Genomic DNA, 24652 nt, shown 5'->3' on the forward strand with positions numbered 1-24652 from the left:
CTCTCAGGTTTCTACACATAGTGTTGATAATTTTCACGAAACATTCTCAAATTTTTATCATGGACTCTACATATGATATCATGATGTGTCGATAAGTTTCATGATTTTCTGACTTTGTTTGTGTTTTATACAATTTTTAAACAACTGTGTGGCAAGTTCACGGTCATGTTTCGTGAGCATAATGCTCGAAAATTCTAGTCTGTTTCTGAAATATGCCGTAACTTGTGCTAAAAACATTCATATCATTTTTGCATTCACCGTTTTCCATTTTTCGAGTGACTTGCAGTTCAAATCTGAACCATCCGAAGAAATTCAATTAAACAAACTAAATCAAATAGCTATAACAAACACTTTTATAATTGTGCCAAAATTGAACATGTAGGTATACATAGTGTAGAAACAAACCACAAAAATGTTGGTTGGAAAAAAAGAAAAGAATAAAAATATACTTTGCTGAGTGTGAAGGATCTGACACTCGACAAAGCATTCTTTGCCGAGTGCCTGCCGTGGGACATTCGACACATAATACTTTGCCGAGTGTCAGATCCTTGACACTCGACAAAGTATATTTTAAAATTTTAAAAAAATCTTTGTTGAATGCCCATGATATGGCACTCGGCAAAGTATGTGTACATAGCCCTAACCAGCCTTCTTCTCTTCTCTCCTATCTGTCAAACCCACTCGTCGTCGCCAACCCACTCGCCGCTGCCGCCTCCCCACGTGAGGGCCATCCTCCCCACCTCCTCCCCACGCGCCGCCGCCGCATCCCCACACGCCGTCCATCCTCCCCGCCTCCTCCCCACTCGTCGTCGTTGCCTCCCCACGCGCCGGCAACCTCCTTGCCTCCGTGTCCCCACCGTCGCTCGACCTGACCCCCATCCCTGGCCCTGCGGTCGGCCATCTCCGGACAGCCTCGACACCGGCGAGCCTCGGCCCACGTCCCCCGAGGTGATTGCTTCCTTCCGTTTTGTGATATTCTAATTAAAGAACCTCTTTGTTCTACGTGTATGATTTATATGAAATGATTAGGTTTGATATTAAGTCAAATTTATATATGTGACAACTAGGTATATTACATGCATGATATATATGAAATGATTAGGGTTTAGGGTTTTAGGGTTTATATATGTGCCGTTGAAATATGCGTGGATGTCAGCCATCGTGCTGCTACTTTTATTTGCAGGTTTTGGACACCTCCCCGTGCAGGGGAGGTGCTGTCGAAATTTTTTGTTGATAGGCTTCTATTAATTTTTTAGAGGATGGAGTACCGTGAGTGGATGTACACGGGCCGTGTAGGAAGGAATGATGTCACCCCTGAATGGATTAGAAAGACCTATGATTTCATGGAATGAGCATATGGCGAAGCTGCTAAAGGAGCGAGTCTAGTCCCATGCCCATGCAGCAATTGTGCCAACCGGAAATAAAATCAAAGAAGGTCATGGTAGAACATATTTGGAAGAATGGATTTACACCAGACTATACTCGGTGGATCTTCCATGGTGAAGCGCATCGTACGAGGGAGGAGGTGTTGAGACAACGCGTCGAGCATTGTGATGCTGATGCGAGGGTAGCGGATATGTTGAACGACTATCATGAGGTACAGTACGTCGGAGGATGTACGGAGGACGAGCCAGAGCCGACTGCAAAGGCGTTCTACGACATGTTTGACGCGGCACAGAAGCCCCTTCACGGCTAGACAAAGGTTTCTCAACTGGATGCCATTGGGTGTGTAATGGCGTTCAAGTCGCAGTACAACATGAGTCGAGACACATTCGATGGCTTGTTGATGGTTATTGATAGCCTTCTTCTGGAGGATCACGTTCTGCCAAAGTGCACGTACGAGGCACAAAAACTCCTTCGTGCACTCAAGATGACGTATGAGCAGATACATGCTTGTCTGAAGGGCTGCGTGCTATTTAGGAAACAATACACGGAGGCATAGTACTGTCCGAAGTGTAAATCGTCTAGGTTCATGGAGGTAGAATCTGGTGATGGACAGAAGAGGTAGCTCGACATCCCCGTGACAATCCTACGCCACCTTCCGTTCATACCGAGGATCTAGTGTCTATACACGACAAGGAATCCGCGAAACAGATGACATGGCACAAAAATGGAAAACCATACAATCATGACAAGATGGTGCACGCATCCGATGGTGAAGCATGGAAACACTTTGATGCCATTCACCATGAGAAAGACGAAGAGGCTCGTAATGTATGTGCTACGCTGGCCACAGATGGGTTCAATCCCTATAGAATGAGCGCTGCCCCATACACATGTTGGCCTGTGTTTGTTATCCTAATCAATCTCCCCCGGTGTGTGCTTTCAAAGGCAGAATATATTCGTGTCGTTGATAATTCCCAGACACCCGAGGAATAAAATGGGCATGTACATGGAGCCTTTGATTAATGAACTGGTACGTGCTTGGGAGGAAGGGGTATGGACGTACAATCGAGCTACGAAGGCAAACTTCAAAATGCATGTTTGGTACCAGTCCCTCCCACCACCAAGGTAGCCCCAACTCATCGCCACACCAGTTCAGGCGCCCACCTTTTTAGCTTAGTTGCGATACTTATGTTGGTGAACTTGTGCGAACTTATGTTGGTGAAACTTGTCTTGAACTTATGTTTGAGTTGGTAATACTTATGTTGGTGAAACTTGGTATGAACATAGACATGTTTGTGAAAAACTTGTTAGATTTGTGAAATATGTGGTCTCTATTATGTATGTGATGATTATGTGATATCTGTGATGTATATGTGATATATCTTTTGTTTGTTTGGATGGAATAGCAAAAACAAATAAAAAGGGGTATACTGGTCACTTTGCCGAGTGTAACATTCGGCAAAGAGGTGATTTACCAAGTGTCAGGGTCATAGCACTCGGCAAAGAAGAAATACATGGGCACCGGTAAAGCTTCTTTGCCGAGTGCTATGGCCCTTGCACTCGGCAAAGAAGCATGCTTTGTCGAGTGCCTCCTAGCGCACTCGGCAAAGAAACTGACAAAGGGGCCCGATGGTGGCCTCTTTGCCGAGTGCTAGTCTGGCGAACACTCGGCTAAAAGGGAAACTCTTTTCTGAGTGTCACCTAATACACTCGGCAAAGAGATACTCTTTGCCGAGAGTCACACAGTACACTCGGCAAAGGCGCCGTCTCCGTTACCAGCCGTCGTGACGACGACTTTTCTTTACCGAGTACCGAGCGACACTCGGCAAATGCTTTACCAAGTGCCCGATAAAAAGTACTCGGCAAAGAAGCCGTTGCCAATGTATAGTTCGTCGAGCTCTCTTTGCTGAGTGTCACACTCGGCAAAGCCTTCGCCGAGTGTTTTCCAGGCTTTGCCGAGTGCTTCAAACACTCGGCAAAGAGGCTGATTCCAGTAGTGTTGGCCGTGGGAAAATTGCATATCTATTTATGTCTTCTTCTATTTCTATTTGCACTTCTACTCTTATCTTTGGTATAAGTTGTTTGTGAAGTGCAGGATCTTTTTGAGACAAGGACCCCATTCCGTTGCGACCAACTCTACTCATCAGGATTCCGCTGCATATACTTCTATGAGTAGAGTAAGAAAATTTTTAGTTTTGGTTAAAAATTTTATTCGCCTATTCACCTCCCTTTAGGCGACATCTAGGTCCTTAGTACCACCAAAGGGAGAATTATCTACAAGGTGGGGGAATCTCTCTTTTTGTGGGGGTCCCTAACCCGCCTTATATAGATGACGATTTTAGGGTTAGAAGTCGGTGATCTGCCTTATCGCTAGCCTACACTCTCGGAAGGCGGTTTTCCAAGTCGTATGTGTTGCCTTGGTCTTCAAGTCTTCCCGCTGTCTTTGGGCCCAAGTCAACCGGTCGGCCCATAAAATTAGTCGCCCGACCTACTTGGGGCCCTTCAATGGCCCACACTCTGGATCCTCGGTATGAGAATCTAGGGGATATCTATCCCCCACAATAGGTATACAATTATAAAATATTTTTGAACTTTTTTACATCGGGTCCCTTGGGGCCTACCTCCGAGTGGAGGGGCAGTAGGCCCCTATTCCTCTATACTACCATTTGCTCATATTATATATGGTTACCGGTATATTCCATACGAGAAATTGTCATAAGAACACTAATTAGCTTTGGGAGGTGCATCACATTTTTTGGTTTACACTTAGATTTTCCAATGCCCACAAATCAGACATACAAAATCCTATGACATCTTGCCTTGCACCTCCCGTCACTAGCCAATCCACTTGCGACAATTTTCGAGACACCCTACAATAAGAGCAAACTAGAGTATAGGGGGAAGGGGGCCTGCCACCCCTCCACTTGGCGGCAAGCATCTATCATGCCCCTCTAGCGGGCGAGAGGTCCCCAGGGACCCCGGTGCGGAACAAAATTTAAAATTGTTTACAACTGGGTCTCTGCCACCCATTGACGGGGCAACAAACACCCATTTATGCAATATTTCAGTTTTGGGGTATAGATTTGAAATTTTTGAATATTTTTAAATGTAAAAATGGCAAGGCTTCACGAGCTAGCACATGCACTCTCATCAAACTTGAATTTTAGTTCAATCTTATGAATCTTGTAGATAATATATTTTTTCGTATGTAGTGTGTTGGATTTTGTAATGGTCCAGGCATATAGCTAAATAATCGTTTGGTTATTTGATTTGCACTATCAAATGTCATCATAGTAGTTAGCATGGGGTATTTTATATATGAAATGAATAACCTTTTGGATATTTGATTTGTATTACCAACTATTGTTGCATTATTAGAGAGGCAATATACTAGTTTACTTAGTTTATTATGCATAGCATAGAAAACTGTACAGTAAGGGCTTTTTGGTTAGAAAGGGATTGAAGGGGATGGGAGAAAATTGAGGAGGAAATGAACTAATTTTCCTCTCAATCCCCTCCGATCTCCTTCAATCCTCTTCTAACTAAACAATCCTTGAGCCTTCGCACGGATGCGTATACAGGAAGTGCAGCCCTCTAGAAGAATACAATGGCTAGGACTGTGATCCTCTACTTATAGGCAAACAAAATTTTCTTGAGGAGTTCTTTGTAAAAAACTTCATGGAGGTATTTAATATGACATCACATTATCACACACTCAATTAAAGTATACAACCTGTACCTTAGCTTATGACAATCTTGCAATCATAGTAGTCTGATAAATTAAGAGCACATAAACACAAGTGTATTTTACTACTAATTTTCTATTGTATTCAATTTAGAGATTGTGGAATAAGAACTATCACCCTCACCAACGCAAAAGAAACTTGGAGGCATTGGATGCCATCGACGCAAGTTTCAAGCATCTCTATGACTTCGCTCATCGTCGACCGACATCATCTAGATGCACCAAAGTCCAATGATACATAGCTTCTTCTCTAACTCGTGCATATCAACAACTTCATGGATCCCATCCATATCTCGTCGGCTCAGCCGACTATACACCAAGGATGGGTAGTATGCTTGACTGGAGCTTCCTACATGAGGATCCCGTCAGACTGAGTGGTATTACCAACAACTCATAGTCCTAGTTGTCGGACTTAGTGTTATGTATGACGACCCTTAGTGTAGTTCTCAGAAATAAATTAGATTAGGTAATGGCCCTGATGCCGTTCCATTTCTATCTCACGTTCTCTCTCCCTCTCTTTCCTCTCTCTGCTCCTCTCTCTTCCTGCTGCCACAAACCATCTATGCCCCGTCGCTGCGACCCGGTACCGTCCATCGCCCTGATGATGTATTGATATTTGGTGTGTTTTTCTCCAGGAAGCATATGGGGAGCAGATGGTTGAGCGCCATGGGTAGGACTATGATTGGAGCCAACCAAGTGACCTAGAGGCAACATATGCTAGCATAGGGAGACAAGCCCATGGACGGTGAAAGTATTCCATTTTGATTTTTAAGTTATGCCCATATGCTTGCTATTTTACCAAGTCTATGGTTCACTACTATCGGTAGGGTATATTTGATTCTTCGATTGATTCTAGGGAGCTGAGACATCGAGGATGACAGTCTATATCATCATCCTCGCAATCGTCTCGTTCTTGTGCCTCTACACAGGACATGGAGATTACCAGTCTACAAGAAGTGTTGAGGCAACATGTAGGCTTTCTTCTAGGTAAGTTGAAGTAATATGTTATTCGTAACTTCAAACTTGTTTCGTTTGGTACTTCGTCAATAGTTACTTGCATCTAATTTGTAGCAAGTGCCACAACAGACGGATGCCCATTATTAGCCTTTGGGATGCCACTTCTATCACTTGCACGGTCGCCACATGTCCCTTTGGTTTGTCTAGATCAGGTATTCATTCATATGTACATGTGTGTGTGTTTCAAATGAAGAATTTAGTGTTCAATATAAAAATATGTGTTATAGGGCTTCCAGACACCTTCCCCTTCGATTGCAGCACCGCCACATGTCCAAGACGACGACGCAACTTCATGGCAAAGCAACCTCTTTGTCAGCCATAGTCCAGTCAGAGGAAGTGGTCGCAACTCAAACCAACCAGGTGATGGTTGGTTGGCTTAGTTAGTTTGGATTCCATTGCACTTTAGAACTTTAGTAGTTTTATGACGACATTTTAGTGACTTCAAACTATGTGAATGTAGCTCGACCTTAAACTATGTCAATGTGATGTATATGTGATGTTGAACTATATGTGAATGTGGTTTGTGGTTGTGAATGTCGTTTTTGTGAGTGGAAATGTGAATGCCGTTTTTGTGGTTTGTGGTTGTCAATGTGTTGCAAATGGGAATGCGAATGTGTGGATTGATATATGTGAGAATGTGGATGTATATATTGATATTCCAGATGAATCTGATGTGTATGAAATTTGTTATCTTGTGAATTGTGGGAATTGACAAAAAAACGAGAATTTTTACCTCCATGGAATTCATTAAGTCTGATGACCTAGCTGTGGCCATTGGATATAATGTTATAAGGTCCGATGATTGCCCGTGGGCCATCGAACATACCACCAACTTAAGTTCGATGACGAGCATGCAACCGTGGATATAAGCTTGTTATCTTCGATGACCCACATGCAGACCATCAGACATAACCCTATGGGGCCCACTGGATGCCATCATGACTGTTACCCAATTTAACTATCAATAGACCAAATCGGTTATCGGACTTATCATATCCCCGATGGCTGCCATCCAACAAAACCATATTTTTGACCTTTTAGAACTGATGGACCCTTGCTGTCGGACATAGGCTCTAAGCCATTGGAAATAAGTAATGTCCGACGGTATAGGGCTTATGACTGACGGCTTAGGCCATCAAACATTTCCTTGTTTACTGTAGTGACTCTATAGCTTTTCTGCAATTATTTTGTTCATGTGTGTGGACCATTGTCGAAAATTGTATACTCAGATTTACACATACAAACACAAATGATATGTTCAGATATATGGGCTTATTATTACAGGCAAAACATGAGACATAAGGCTTCACATAGTTTTTTTTTCATTTTTTACATTTAGAATATTCAAAATATACCTTAGAACTGAAATATTTCAAAAACGGTGCCTACCATCCCACAAATGATGACACAGACCCAGTTATAAATATTCTTGAACTTTTCTCGCACCACGGTCTTGAGGGGGCCTGTTGCCTAGTGTAGGGGTAGTAGGTCCTCTCCCACCACACTACTATTTGCCTTTATCTCACCAATGACAGTAGGGACCGAATTGTAAATATTTTTGAACTTTTTTGTACCAAGGTCCCTAGGGGGCCTATCGCCTGGCATGTTCCATATGAGAAGTTATCATAGTTGGACTGGTTAGCTCGGGTAGGTGTAGGGCAAGTCATCCTAGGTTTGATCCCTCAACAGCGCAATCATTTTTTTGCTTAGATTTTGCAACGCCCGCAAATCAGCCAAACAAAATCCAAAAAATCATAGTAAGGAGGGATCAAACCTGTGACATATTGACTTCATCTTCCCTCGCTAGCCAATCCACCTATGCATTTTTTTCATATAGAACATAGCAGACATTCTTGTTGGCACTGATTCGGGCGCCAATCACTGCGATGAGAACCGATGACGGTGCTATCTGCGGAGGCGCAGATGGTCCACGACTTGGCGTAGGGGCTGGTGTTCCTGCCCGATGACTCGGACGGTCCACGAATGGTGGTTGGGTGGTCCGCGTGTGCGCAGGGGCGGCGGAGTTCACCGACAGCGCCTAAATCTCGCTCCTGGGAGGGACCCCGTCGGGGAGGAGAGATCCTAGGCTTTGTCTTGGGATTGGCATGCCACCCAAGACACGTCTAATTGACGTAGAGCCAGAAAGAGGTGAAGATTTAGATAGAGGAATCTAAGTTATTGTCTACTCCTAGGGCAAAAGGTAAAGAATTAGATGTATATTGATTATTTGATCGATTGTTCGTGTTCCAATCGGCCGTAGCCCTCTATATATATAGAGGGGAGGTCTAGACTCGTTATAAGCCATCTCCCGAGCTAATTCCACGGATTTAGCTAACAAATCCATCAAGAAACTTGGAACCCTAACTGGCTCTGCGCGCGCGAACGGTCTGTGCCACAACGGCGGACTGTCTGGACCGCGGACCATCCGACCTCAGGGCTGGACCGTCTACCTGGTCAATTTGGTGCTCAACACATGCCCCCTACCTTTTGGCGGAGCTTGAGCGAACCAAAACCACTAACTCAGGCTAAAACTAACCTGATGTGAACACATCGATTTTTTAGGCATCTTTGCCACATACTAGGATGGTAATGCTTGAGGAAACGTCCGTTTAGCACCTTGGATAAGTCTTTGCCTTGCAGCGTTTGCAACAAGTAGGTGTTACCGGATATTACCTGTGTGATCTTGTAAGGGCCTTCCCAGCTTGGTGACCATTTCCCAAACTTTCAGTCTTTGCTCCTTAGTGGAAAGATGGTCTTCCATACACTACTACAAATCGTGTTATATGAGACGGTTAATTTTTAGTTATTAAGACACTTATGATGTGTCCAAATTTGATGGAGTCGCAAAAGATCTTCCGTTTTTAAGATGGTTATAAACCGTCTTAAAAGATATTAAATAAGACATTTTTTAATTTATAACCGTCTAAAAAGGAATTTGTTACGTCATTTTGTCCAATAAACCGTCTTACATTAGGTTTTGTTTAAGACACTTCTTCGAAAGAACTGTCGAAAATATGAACATTATAAGTCACAAAGTATTTATCAAACTGACTAGAATAGCCTATAATAATAGACACTCGCAACAGAAAAACCATCGTATTTAGGAGAGTGATATTGGACGTTTTAAAAACCGTCTTATTTAGGAGACTGATATTAGACGTTTTGAGAAATGTCTTATTAAGATTTGAAACGACTTACTTGGCAGTATATTCTTAAATTACTACATTATAATAATTTAAAAGAGAAAAATACATACACATATATTTAATAACACTATAATTAATATAATATAGATAAATAACATTCAATATCTCATAAATAAGCATTGTCAAATAACTCATACATAAGTGTACTCTAAATTTAAACTTGTTCATCAACTGTTTGTGCTAACATTGAGCCTAACTAAGTATATAATTTGATGAAGTCCATGAAAGGGCAAATACAACTTGATGAAGTCCATGATCTTGTTGGTCTACAGATCGATCTTGATGGTGTCGTTGGCCTTGATGAGAGGGTCGGGGTAGCGGATGGTGCGGTCGTCGTAGGTGTTCAGGTAGGGGATGCCTTTCTGGCCAAACTGAACAGACCTCACCTTGCAGAGCTTGAACTGCACACAAACCAATAGAAAAGCAGTGAGCATTTCACAAGGCGTACTATGAAAGGGCATGGGAATTTCCAGCAATGTAAATGGATAGATAGACAGAGCAACATCTATTAATAGACCTAACAATTGTAGCATATGACATTTAATAGAGATCTGTCCAAACAGATAAAAAAAGATAAACATAAATTCAAGTAAAATATAATATAACTATTTTCAAGGCCAAGTACAATGTAATATAGGCTTCTGGTGGGACTGATCTAGATTGTTGGGTTTCTTGTTCTGCCTTTTGCCCTTGCCATTGAAGAAGCCAAAACCAAATGGTCCAAACGCTGATAGACTTATTGTGGCTGCTCTAGCAGCCAATGGATTAAACGGCAGAGCAGGTTCAGTCCCAAACTTCTAGTCACTATCAAGATCCAAAAAACTTATGTCTTTTGGCACAAGGATCCTTCCATAGAACAGGAGTTTGCCAGGTGAGTGAAGGGGAAAGGGCATACAGTGCTCACGTGGGTGAAATTTAAACAGTGACCAGAACCACATCATTCCGATGCGCTTGCAAGTTGCAAGGGAGTAACACTACAAATGGCAGTATTATTTCCGGCGATCGTTTATTGTCAGTTGGATGACAATTAGCAGTGGAGAAAAATGATCCATATGCAATACCTGATTCTGTGTTGAACTGGTACAGATAATCCTAATATTTGATACATCAAAGTCGTGAAATTACCTGTCGGGCAATATATAGCAGGCCACAAAGATTTTCTTGTAGCTGAGGCATTGTGCCACCATAGTCGACCAGTACCACAGGCCGCAACCCAGTGCAGAGAAACATGATATCTGGCAACAACTAGGTTTGTTCATCAACAACCACAACACAACCTTTTAATTTTAAAGAGGTAGACTAGAGTTAAAATCCAACAGAAATCATAAGTTAGGTAGATTTGTTCATGAATTTACTTTTTCTTCGTGGCCGTGCATTAACACTATTTTTTAATTAATAAAATCTTATATAGTGGTGGGCTGGTGGCTTCCCTGATGTATTTCCCGTTAAAAAACGACTACAACTACTAAGAGAAAGCAGCAAGCGAGTGGGCACTGACCGTTGAGGAGGTGGCGCTTGGAAGCTGGACGGAGGCGCCACCGGATCCGGGCCGCGCACGCGTTCACCACTTCCAGCATCTCTTTGTATGGCCCCGCCGCCGCTGCCATCTCCGTAGCGAAAGAACTTAAACCGTTCACGGAGGCATTAAGAAGAAAACAAGTTTAAGGTTTAGCTGTTGTGAGTACCACTAAACCTGCTAGATAGATCAGACAGGCCACACCACACATTCAGACTTCATATTGAAGAAAAGGTAAAAACTTTCATAAGCACCTGGGATAATGCAATCATGCTTGTGGACAAATTATTTATCCTGCATCACTTGTCAATTGAGAGGTTCATCTGTGTTGCAAAAATTCAGAAACTAACAATATAGAGGTCATCATATTCAAATCAATATATTAGATACAAGTGCATAACTAGCTTGGCAGTTGGCCCCAGCATTCCCCTTCTTTTCCTCCCTAACTGAGTAGGACATATAATGGCAAGCCTTCTTTTAAGAGCGAGTCTTGGTGAAATGAGACGACCAATTTCAAATGGAATACTAAGCTGCAGTCTTAACAGGAGGGGAGGAGGAGCAGAGAACACAGACAAACTTGATGCCAAACTAGGAACAGCTTAAGGAAACCTCGCAAGGTATTTCCAAGTTGTTCACAACAATGTGCGACAGAATAGAATCAACATTATCAACACTAATAACAGGTTTAAAGACTGAAGTAATTGCCATCAATTCAATCTCTAAATACTTCCCCTTAGTACAAAATAAGGTGAAATGGTGGAACCAAATGTTCCTCTTTTTAGTTCTGACTTTACAGTATACTTGTTCAATGGAGTTCACATATTGATGAATGATGATTAATCATATATGTCTGAATAAAACAGTTACCTGCACTTTGGATGAACTGGATGTATATTTTTTGTGATATCCACTGTCCATCCCAAATTCAACAAAGAAGTTCGATGACTTTGGGGGTGCAACATGTCCACTCATGAGATTGCCTTCTGAGCTGCTCCCAGTCTTAGGAGCAGCTGCATTTTCTACATATTCAAATCGGGAAGTATGGGGTTTGCTCCTAGCTGCAGTACTTGCAATCACCGATGATGGCAGGACAGGAGTTGTTTCTTCGGGCTTCTGCTCATACAGGCTTTCATTTGGCTACAATGCAGAAGTTGGACAGGAAATTTCACTTTACTTGAACAGACAATTAAACAATTTTTTTAGATTAGCGGGAAGAAATAAAATTAGAGAGTTATAAAGTGAACTTCCTTTTCTCACAGTACAAAATAGGAGAACAGATATTGTTACTTCATAAATGACAACTATAAGTAGAGAAACATGACCAAATTATAGTGGTGGGCATATAATTAATCAATGACCAAAGACAGCCAAATTACCGGGACCAAAATCGAAACTTGTTGGTGAAAGAAGAAAGTAAGATAGAATATAAAACTCAAGTGAAAGAAGAAAGTGTACTTGATACCATAGGACTGCTTTGTCTCAGCAACAGCAGATGATTATAAGAAAATCGTGTGCCAACTGCCAAGTACCACAATATAAACAGAGTGTTATTGGCATAATTGGGGCCAAGAGCTCAACAGAATCTACTATCTTACAAAAGGGTGTTTCCACTGTTCATCTTTGAGAAACAATTGTTGTCTTAATAGTTGGACATGACTAGTGTCAGTTTAGTCTTTGTTACCATCAGTTCTGATGAAAATATACTCACACATCAACGCTACAAGTGTTCCCGACATGTCTTATAAAAAGTTTCTATTTATTGTGACATTGAAACAAAACTGAGTGCAAATAAATAACTAGAAACAGTTGTATCTATGCTACAAATGTAAAAGTTGAAATGCACAAGCACATATTAGTTATGATAAACTTACAGATCAAATCTTTGATATGGTTCCTCAATTTGTCTGGAGTCCAACAACATAGTTATCTCTGGAGCACTTTCGCCCATCGTAGTCCTTACTCCTTAGGTGGATGAAATGAATTATTTTAGAACTGCACCCAGCAGATACACAGTTTTTTGTTCATTCTGGAAGATTGCACTGGAGATGACATGCAAAACAATCAGGGTACTGCACAGAATGCGCTTGCCTTCACCGCCACCCATCAGTAAACTTATGGCTTGATTACAACAGCCATGAAACAAGACAGACCATCAAGATCATAGGATCTTGTGACGAGATGAATACAACTAGCTCCATCCTACTAGTCATATGAATGGATCTTTTCGTGTAGCAGTGATGCATTAATCCCAAGCAAACAAGGGTTTAACTCTATTACTGCCTTTAAGTCCTGCATGGAGATGGAATTTGTCTCTGGAGGTATAACAGAACTCTGCCCAGGAACATGCTTATGCACTGATACACCATTTATTAGCTTTCGGCACAGCTGCTGCTTCAATGTCTCATGCCTTAGTTTGCTAGGCTTCAAGTCGCAGTGTAGGACCACCTCGCAATGCTCGTGGTGCAGATACTCCATTGCCATGGACACATCTAGCACGATGTCCAACCTCTCAACGAACCCTAGTCGCATTCCTCTATTGACGGAGCGCAAGAGCTCCTCTAAGCTCCCGTTGGGCATGTACTGGAGCACCAGCGCTCTGAAGTCCAAGTTGGAACAGGTGTTCAGTATCCTTATCAGGTTGCGATGCCGAGCCATTCGAAGCACACAACACTCTGCGTCAAACCTTGCAGCAGCTTGCTCCATATGCATGCGTATGACCTTTACGGCAACCACCAGGCCATTGCTCAGCTGGCCCTTAAAAACCTTCCCAAAGCTTCCAGACCCCAACAAGTTAGCATCACTGAAGTTTTCGGTAGCACGAGCGAGCTCGTGGTAGGAGACCAACTGATGGTTAGCCATGTCGTCGTCCGTGGCAGCAGAATTCCTAATCTCCACCCTCCAAGTTTATCAAATAGTCCCCAAAAAATTCCCCCAAAATGAAAACCAGAAGCATGATAGTAAGCAAATAATCCAACGAGGAACAAGGACTAGAGGTCTCACTTTTCCCTGGCGCGCGACAATGAGTCCAGGATCCGGCCGTCGTGGCCCTCCTCGGAGCGGGGGCGGTGGAGGCAGCAATGGGGAACCGGTGAGGAGTGGGGGCGGTGGAGGCAGCAATGGGGAACCGGCGACGGAGGATCCAGATGGGGAGGGGAGATGAAAGAAGGGAGAGAGAAGGGGATGGTGGCCTTACACGAGGGTTCCAAAGTGAAAGAAGCTAGTCGTCGGATGGCCGCGTGAGATGGATCAAGTCGCCAGACGGCTGTGATTTTTGGGGCGACGTGGACAGCTCCACCTCGAGAATCCTCTCGGTTTTAAATGTAAAGAGATGTTTCTATTATCCAACTTATCTCTATAGCGACCCACCATCAGTCGCACACTTAACTCTATAGCGACCGATCATAAGTGGTTAAATTTTTAGACTTTTAGTGATCGATGGGCCATCCCTACAAACACATAATTAGATTTTTCTTTTAAAAATAAAAAACTAATCGAAAAAATTTGAATAATTACAGGGACTTCTACAGGATATATTAACATGATTCAAACATGTTTTGCGCTTTAGAAACACTATGGAACATACTTAGTTCAATCTAAGCATAATTTATTATTTACTATGTTTTTTCATAGTGTCTTGTCAGAAATATCATACAAAGATGGTTTTATCCAACTTATCTCTATAGCGACCCACCATCAGTCGCACACTTAACTCTATAGCGACCGATCATAATTGGTTAAATTTCTAGACTTTTAGTGATCGATGGGCCATCCCTACAAACACATAATTAGATTTTTCTTTTCAAAAATAAAAAACTAATCGAAAAAATTTGAAAAATTATAGGGACTTCTACAGGATATATTAACATGATTCAAACATGTTTTGCGTTTTAGAAACACTATGGAACATACTTAGTTCAATCTAAGCATAATTTATTATTTACTACGTTTTTTCACAGTGTCTTGTCAGAAATATCGTACAAAGATGGTTTTATGTTTACAAGTTTCTAGTATACTCACTAACGTCTAAGACAGTTTGTATAGTCTAGATGACTCTAATAATATCTTTATTTGAGATGGTTTCATATACAGAAGTGTCTAATATACTAACCAAAATATAAGACAATTCTTGTAAACTTAATGCCTCAAAAGGTATATTTATTTGAGACGGTTTTCAAAATCAATCTGTATTAAATCAATATAAGACATTTCCTACTATATATCTGTCTCAAAAACCTTCTTCATTAAAGACGGATCTCCAACAAACTGTCTTACCTTACTCGTCACCATATGATAAAAGACGCTTCTATAAAATGCACTGATATTTGTCTTAAGATGTATGTCTTAAATAAACATATTTCTAGTAGTGATACCAGGTCCCCTACCTGGAATGACTTAGCCTTGACCTTCTTGTTGTAAGCTTTGGCGACCATGATTTTGTCCTTTTCTATTTCTCCTAGAGCTATCACTCTCTTGTTGGTCACTTCATCAATATTGTCCATCATTGAATTATAATAATCACCGACAGTTAAATCATTTTACTTGGTGAACCTGACAGCATTTAAACTTATCTCTACAGACAACACTGCTTCCTGCACATAAACAAGCTCAAATGGAGACACTTTAGTAGCACGGTGCTTAGATATTATATGAGCCTATAAAGCTTTGGACAAAATCTTATGCCAATTCTTAGGGTGATCAGATATCTTCTTTTTTACCAGGCTAATCAATGTCCTATTATTAGACTTGGCCTACCCATTGGCCTTAGCATAATATGGAGATAAATTGAGCAACTTAATTCTATATAATTTAGCAAACTGACGTACCTCCTTTGACAGAAAAGAAGCCCCTGATCTGTGGTCAAAGTCTAGGGAATGTCGAATCTATGAATAATATGCTCAGTGATGAACTCAATTACCTCCCTGTGTATCATATTCTTCCGAGCAACAGCTTCAGTCCATTTGGTACAATAGTCCGTGGCAACCAACATGAATCAATGCCCTTTTGATGATGAAGGATGAATCTCTCCTATAAAGTCCAATCCCCATCCTCTATAAGAATAAGGTTTGATGATAGGATGTAATTCGGTTGCAGGGACCAACTGTAAGTCGACGAATTTCAGACATACTTGGCATCCTTTGTAGTACTTGAAACAATCAGCTATCATGTTAGGCCAATAGAAGCCAGATCTTCGCAATAACCACTTCATCTTTGGAGTCGATTGATGAGTACCACAAATCCTCTCATGTACTTCGTCCATGGCTAATATGGCATCATCTGGGCCCAAGCATTTAAGCAGGACGTCATTGACCGTTCGGCGGTAGAGTTCATCACTCATTAAAATATACTTGAAAGATGTACGCCTAACGTTCCTGTCCATTCTAGCACTAGGATTTTGTAGATAATTAATTATAGGCATCCTCCAATCAATCGCATCGGCTTTGTTATCAGTCGACTCAATCAGGAGAACTTTCTTGGCAATGTCGCATAGTCCGGATCCCGCACCCGGATGTTCCGAACATGCAGCAGACGGTCCGTGCTGGCAGCCCGGACGGTCCGCGACCTGAGAATCTGGTGCAACACTTGTTATCGGATTTTCGGTATTGTGAAATCTCCCTCGCTTTATCCGATATCTTGATGCATCCTACGCCAAATTGTTAGCTCTGATATTCTCAATCCTGGATATGTGATGAATGCTGAATTCGTCAAAACAATGAATTATGTTCCAACACTTTTCATGGTAACCATTTAGAGTACCATCTAAGCATGAATACTCTTCTAATACTTGTTGGACAACCAGATGAAAATCACCAAATGTCTTCACATGTTTTACTCCCATACAATTTAAAAGCTCCAAGCCGAATAAGAGGGCCTCATATTCGGCTTGATTGTTAGTGCAATAAGTTTTTAATCGGCTAGCGAAGTCAAAGTAGGTGTTACTTGGTGAAACAAGCACGATGTCAATCCCTTGTCCTTCATTGCAAACCGATCCATCAAAGTACAGAGTCTAGGGAGTAACAGTGAGGTACGATATATCTAGTTTATAAGTATCATCAATACGATGTTCTACAATAAAATCCGCTACGACCTGGCCTTTCACAGCTTTTAATGGTTCATAGGCCAAGTCATATTCTATAAGTGAATAAGCTCATTTACCAATTCTACCACTCATGATCGGGTTTTGCAACATGTATTTGATCACATCGGTTTGACCAGATACGGTGCAATGACTAGATAATAAATAACACCTACACTTGGTGCATGCTTAAAACAGACATAAGCATAACTTCTCGATGAAAGTGTACCTTGTTTCAGCATCCACCAGCCTCCGACTTAGGAAGGTTACCACATGCTCCTTTCCTTCGGTCTCTTGTGTCAGAACAACTCTAATGACTTTATCTTCGACTGCAATGTATAACCTGAATGGCACTCCTGCTTGTGGTGCTTTTAACATGGGAGCCGAAGACAAATATCTTCTAATAAGATTAAATGCTTCCTATTGTTCTGCCTCCTAGGTGAATTCGACATCATTTTAAGCCGAATGATAGGAGTGAAGGCATCAATCTTTCCGGCTAGGTTAGAAATAAACCTTCGTAAATAATTTACCTTACCGAGAAACTTCTGCATTTCGAGCTTACAGGTCAGAGGTCCCACATTCCGAATGGATTTAATTCGGTCAGGGTCTATTTCTGTACCATGTTTATGAATGATAAATCCTAAGAACTTACCAGTCGACACTCCAAAAGCACATTTACATGGGTTCATCTTTAGACCGTACCGACACATTTTATCAAAGGCTTTGTGCAAATCAGCTTTGTGAGAACTAAACTCAGTCGATTTAACTATAATATCATCGATGTAAACTTCCATAGTGTTTCCCAACAACTCTTTTTCGAAAGATCAAATTCATAGCCCTCTGATAAGTAGTGCCAGCATTTTTCAAATAAACCAATGAAGCCTGGACATATAAAGGCCGTTTTAGACGCATCTTTTTTTACCATAAAATTTGGTTATATCCGACATTACCATCAAGAAAAATAATAATTTTATTTCCTGACGCATTATTAATCAATGTGTCGACTATAGCCATATGATATTCATCTTTAGGAGTTGCTGTATTTAAATTGCGAAAATCAATGCATACTCTGAGCTTACCTAATTCTTTCTTTTCCACCGGCACAGTATTGGAGACCCACTATGCGTATCTGCAAGGTCTAACAAAATTAGCTTCTAGCAGCCGGTGAATTTTGTCCTTTATTCGTGGGAGTAAGTCTCGATGAAATGTTCTGGGTTTCTGCTTGAAAGGTTTGAAACCGGACTTAATAGCCAGTCCATGCTCTACTATCTCTCGGCTTAATCCTAGCATCTCAGTGCAATTCCAAGCAAAGCAATCAGTATATTCTTTTGATAGACCGATCATTTCATCTCTAGGATCGTTCTCCAATGTCTTATTTACAAAAGTCGAACTCGGAGTTTTGCCATCTCCTATGTTGATCTCCTCCAAAGGATCGGTCGATGTAAACCACTATCCTGACTTGTCGAGATCCCTGAATTCCTCTATTATGCCTCCCACAGAGGAATTAGGCGGTCTCTGCGTGGCTGTGAACCGTCTGGTCTCGAAGGCCGGACCGTACGCGACACCAGATCCATGCTGCAGCGACTGCCCATCCTTAAGGCACGAACTGTCCTGCGGAAGACCGAACCGTTCGACCTCAGGGCTAGACTATCCGCAACCTAGGATGAACCCTGAGAATCTGCTTGCCTTTCCTCTGATTGTTTGGCCTCAGGGGCCGGACCGTCCATGACCTGTGACATGTTCCTTATGGGTGTACTCATCATTTAAACTTTATTTAGGATTCAACCGATTCTCCATCAGCTCTAGCATTATAGGAATGAAACCTTTTCTATCTATACTTATGAACTGATAATTAGAAAAGTCTACTCCTGTGAGACATGTAGCAGTCTCATGGGCCCAAAGTATAGGGGCATTGGCCACGACGATGCAGGTCGATGCATCAGCATGCACTTGTTCTATATCATCGCCTACCCACTGTAGCAACATTTGATGTAAAGTAGAAGGTATGCATTGATTAGCATGAATCTAATCTCTGCCTAAGATTAGACTTTAATTTCCTTCTACATCAGCGACGATGAATGCGAGAGCAAGGGTCTTGGTCCCGATGGTTAATTCAACGGACATGACTCCCTTAGCTTTGATTGAACTGTCAGTCCCAACACCGCTGAGCGTCATATTGGTCTTGACCAATTCGTCATCTTGCTTTCCTAATTTTCTGTACAATGAATAAGGCATTAAATTTACGGCAGCCCCTCCGTCTACCAACATCTTAGCAATCGGTATTCCATCAATATGACCTTGCTTTCCTTTGCTCTCAAGTGTTGCAATTTTCGCTTTCGAGACCGTGTCAGTCCCGATGGGCACCATCTGGGCATGGAGTATTTGGGTCGGCTACTTCGCTGGCAATCGTGTCTTCTTTTTCGCCTGTATTGGCCGATTTACCAAAAATCATCGGCCCTTCGTTATTTTCCTGTATGACGACATCTGTTGTTCCTATCTTGATGACGTCCCCTTTTGTCATCCTCTTGGAGGCTATAGATATATGCCCCCCTGCCGGATCAGTCGGTCTTTGGGACTGAGTGGTTTGGCAATTTTGCTAGGCCTATGACTGGTGACCGGATTGAGTGGCACTCAATCGGTATTGTATTGGAGGTGCCAACCTATCAAAAACAGATGTTTGGGTTGCCCCCCAAGCGGGGTATTGTGGCATCCCAAATGGATATGGTGGCATGCTCCACATTTGATTCGGGACATATGGCGGTGGTGGTATGTACGCATAATGATATGGCACAGGTGTGTATGGGGGTGGAGGTATCCATGCAGGCACGTTAGGTCTTAATTGGACATTATGACATATCGACCTTTCCGATTGGTGCAGTGATCCAATCGGTCTTAACTGTTGTCGCTCTTGAGTGGGTGAGCGAGGTCGCTTTGGTGGCCGATCACTTGGGCCGGCCTTCTTTTTCACATATTTAGACATTAATTGATCAAAGGTCGGGCCATATTTGACCAATCGACCAGCTACCTTGAATGAGTTAGTTTTCCACGTACCTATATCTGGTCATCGTGGTTTGAAGGTACGTGGTCGTCACGGCTCTTGGCGTTGCTGGACCGTTCGCTTAAATGATCTGGACTATTCGATGATGTGTCGGACCGTCCGTGTCTATGTGTCGGACCGTCCGCAATGCATAGAACAGGGACCCACACCTGGTTACCTACCTGCACCTGCCCCTCGGCGTTTGAGGTAGTGATGGTAACTTTCAGAGTCTCCCCTCCATCAGGAGTACTTTCTGTCATCACTTTCCTACTAGAGTTTTTTGTAATTTCATTGGCCTCTCACGCATTGCCAATGATGACCTCCTTGCCTTTGCCCTTATCGGTCGCGTTGGCCCGAATTAGGACTTTTTTGCCATCGAAGTTGATCATATTTATTGGGAAGGGCTCTGTGTCCACCTGCATTTCCATAAATTTCAATCGTCCCTCGTTAATGGCCAATTGGAGTTGTCATCGGAATATATTACAATCATTAGTGGCATGAGAAAATGAGTTGTGCCACTTGCAGTATGCGCAACGTTTTAGTTCGTCGACGGGTGGAACAGTATGGTTTATTTTAATGTTGCCATTTTTGAGTATTTCATTGAATATCTTATCACATTTGCCAACATTAAATGTAAACTTAACCTCCTCCTGCTGTTTCTTTTGAACCGGCTGCATGGAAGAACAAGCCGAAGATTTGTCCTGCTTAGGCCAAACCATTTCGGCAGTGTAAACCTTTTTTGATTCGTCGTCCAAGCTACTCTGGTCGCATTCTACTATATGGACGTTGTGACATCTAATACAGGCAAGGCAACCCACCACGACAACAATATCGTTATTGTCTATGTCCTAACTCTTGCCGCTCGATGTTTTGTGTTGTGCTCCCTGTCAATCATCACTGTTTGTCTGGCGGCTGTCCTCTATCTTTTCCATGGTGTGGCCATATATAGCCGGTAGGTGCCCACACCTAGGCTCCAGACTGGCAGGCGACAATGCATAGTCAGTCAGATTGCCCACTATAAGGTATCAGCCGCCCGCCGTCAAGCCACTAGCACCATAGTTGGCTGACTACGGACCATCGCTGCCCTCTGCTATATGTTTTCTGTCCTATGAAGATCATTAAGGGTCAAGATCGAAAGAAGAAACAAAATAGATGATGAGTAGATGAATAATAGCATGCTACACTATATTGAGCATGATATATTTACGAATCATTAAGACAAAAAAGGTTTGTCGAAATATAAATTTGCCTCGCGACCACAACTCATAAACAGTATGTATCAAGCTCTGTATTTATAGATTTTGTATCAACTTATTTGGTCTACATGTTTCTTCAAGATTTGAATTATACATTGTTGTTTTGTCATATTAAATATCGATTATGTCATTTAATTCAGGATAAAAATAGCTTTATCTTAGTAGCCTCTTCTTTGGTCCAATGGTTATTTGATTTGCACTATCAAGTGTCATCATATTAGTTAGCATGGGTATTATATTATATGAGATGAACAAGAACAACCTTTTGGTTATTTTGATTTGTATAGTTAAATATTGTTGTAGCATTAGCACATGCAATATATTAGTTAGCTTATTATGCATAACATAGAAAATTATACACTAAGCCTTCGCACGGATGCGTATACAAGAAGTGTAGCCATTTGGAAGAATAAAACGGCTAAGACGAATGTCACGTTCTCTAGTAGCGGTCGTTAACATGGCCATTATATTATATGAGATGAATAACCTTTTGGTCATTTAATTTGTATTATCGAATATTATCGTACTATTAGCGTGGGTAATATGTTAATTCACTTCTCTACTATATAAAACACCAATCATGCTTAACAATATTTAAATGATAAAAAACTAAAATTACACGCAAACAGAGATTAAAACCATGATTGTTGGCTCTAAACCTATATTAACACCCACCTAACCAACACAACACATATATCTCTGTTACTTAAGTATACATAGCAACGTATAGACACTTTGCTAGTACATTATTATGCATAACTTAGAAAATTGTGCAATAGCCTTTGAATCGATGTGCATACAAGAAGTGCATCCCTTTTTAAGAATAGAATAGCTAGGACCATGATCCTCTGCTTGTAGGAAAACAAAATGTTCTTGAGGAGTTTGTGGTAAAAAAAGGTTTATGGAGGTGTTTTATATGATATCATATTATCACACTCTCAAGAACAGGTATCGGTGAAGGAATACTACTATGATGAGTTCGATAAGATCTATACGCCATCGTCTCCCAATCAACCGTGCCTTTGGAGATAGTTATTAGTTCGATTTATTTTATTCTAGTTATTTTATAAGTCATTTTTGTTATGTAATAAAGCTTGTGACATTGGCTACTATACAGTAAGTCTTTATATGTGTAAAACTTGATCATGGAACACATATGAGGTGCATCTGGAAGGGTGAGACAGTATCCCTAAGAGCTAGTTAGATGTATCTTCTAATTTCCTTTCTAAGTGCTACTTCATGATTCAACCTCTCCTCTATTTTACGACAATTCATCTTAGCATGATTCCAATGAAAAACATACAAAACGAAAAAGGGTTTAATATTGAGCTCATGAAAAATGGATGTTCTTGTTAAAATAACCCTAAATCCAATTACTTTGAGTTATGATCCTAAACCTTCAATGATATGGGTAGTGTGTGTGTAGGAAATGCAAATTCTATAGTGAAGATACACAAGAATAATGACATCAGTTGAATACACAAGAATAATGATACAATAGAGTTTTTAACCCTAGCCTAAAATTTGCTTCCATAGGAAGTCAAACTTAGGACCTAAGTGTCACTCAGACCACCTAACCAACTCAGATAGAGTCCTTTTGCATCAATTTGAGACACCAATCTATACTATTGCCCTCCATGAGGGTGTGTCCATTAAAATCGGTACTGACGCCTGAGTCAATATCGATTCTACAACAACTGGTACTAATGCCTTCTAATGAATGTTGCGTTCTATATGAGTGGTCTTTAGCATGGGCATTATATTAATGAGATGAATAACCTTTTAGTTATTTAATTTGTATTGTCAAATATTATCTTAGTGCTAGCGTGGGTAATATGCTAGTTCACTTAATTTGTTATGCATAACTCATAAAACCAGTACATTAGCTTATGACAACCTTGCATTCTTAGTAGTATAATACGTTAAGATCAAATAGACACAATTGTATTTTACTACAACAACTACTCTTCTATTATATCAAGTTTAGAGATTGCAGAGTAAGAACTATCACCCTCATCATCACAAAAGAATGGCCTTGGAGGCATTTGGATGCCATCGACACTAGCTTCAAGCATCTCTATGACCTCTCTCATCGTCGGTCGATCTTGTGGCTTCATCTGTATGCACCAAAGCCCAATGATACATAGCTTCTTCTCTAACTTATGCATATCAACACCTTCACTGATCCCATTCGCATCTCCTTGGCTCAGCTGGCTATACACCAAGGATGGGTAGTATGCTTGACTGGAGCTTCCTGCATGAGGATCTACGTTCCTTTGCTCGCCCGTCATCTCCAACAGTAGCATCACAAAGCTCTACACATCGGATTTTAGAGTGTCGGCTTATTTCAGTAAGAGTGTAGGTTTTTGGCCAACACTCTTTGCCTTGTTTCTTGTAGTGTATATAGCCTATCGTTCCCCGCATAGCACCTAGTGGCATGAAACTATCGTCTCTTGGGAACAGTTTGGCAAACCCAAAATTAGCAACTTTTGGACCAAAGTTGTTGTCAAGAAGGATGTTGTGTGGCTTGATATCCAAGTGAACAATCTGCATATCACACCCCTGATGCAAGCAGTTGAGACCTCTAGCAATGCCTAGAGCGATCTCATTGAGTTTCTCCCATGAGAAACTCTTCTCCGACGAGAAGATGTACTTATCGAGAGACCCACGGGGCATGAACTCATAGATAAGTGCCCTGATTTGTTCTCGGAGCAAAACCCGAGGCGCACAACATTGACATGGTGGATCTTGCAAATGGTGGCCACTTCACTGATGAATTCTTCTCCATTACAGTTTGAGTTGCCCAGCATCTTGACAGCAACATGAACTTCACCTCGCTGTAGCACTCCCTTGTATATAGAACCATAGCCACCTTGTCCGAGCTTGTCTCTGAAATGGCCAGTGATAGCAACGATGTTCGTATATGCATATCTCATCGGAACCAACACTTGCTGCATTCGCAAGAGCTTCTCGAGTGCATCTATTGTTATCCTTGTTTTCTAGTATTTATATGCTAGGAAGACAAATACTTCCATCGGCATCAATACGAACCTGCAAATAACTGTAAAAAACCAAGTTTGTATATATGAAGAAAAATAATAATTTCAGAAGCCACACACTATGTTTATACAAAAAACGCGGCAGAGGTCCCCTCTGATAGCTCAAACGAACAATTCACCAGCCACCTATCTATCACAAACCTTATTCCAAATTAAAACTCTAATAGTGCCTTGACTAGGAAAATATATGCTCTGGATATTATATATATGAGATGAATAACATTTTGGTTATTTGATTTGTAATGTTGAATATTATTGGAACGTTAGCATGAGTATTATGCTAGTTTTCACTTAATTTGTTATGCATAACTTAGAAAATTGTGCAATAGCCTTCAGACCAATGTCATACAACAAATG

The 24652-nt window shown here is 41.4% G+C and overlaps 3 pseudogenes across 1 annotated transcript; all 3 read right to left on the reverse strand.

The window, feature by feature from the left end:
• Nucleotides 9612-10961, reverse strand: LOC103636735 (40S ribosomal protein S4 - DUF4505 superfamily pseudogene; annotated as a pseudogene).
• LOC109941632 (receptor protein kinase pseudogene) lies at nt 12390-13919 on the reverse strand (annotated as a pseudogene). The gene has a single exon (NR_161321.1). The product of NR_161321.1 is annotated as a receptor protein kinase pseudogene (transcript).
• Nucleotides 13920-23197: 9278 nt separating this feature from the next.
• Nucleotides 23198-24301, reverse strand: LOC109941503 (rust resistance kinase Lr10-like; annotated as a pseudogene).
• Nucleotides 24302-24652: the final 351 nt, after the last annotated feature.

Source organism: Zea mays, chromosome 8, assembly GCF_902167145.1.
Source record: "Zea mays cultivar B73 chromosome 8, Zm-B73-REFERENCE-NAM-5.0, whole genome shotgun sequence".
NCBI lineage: Eukaryota > Viridiplantae > Streptophyta > Magnoliopsida > Poales > Poaceae > Zea > Zea mays.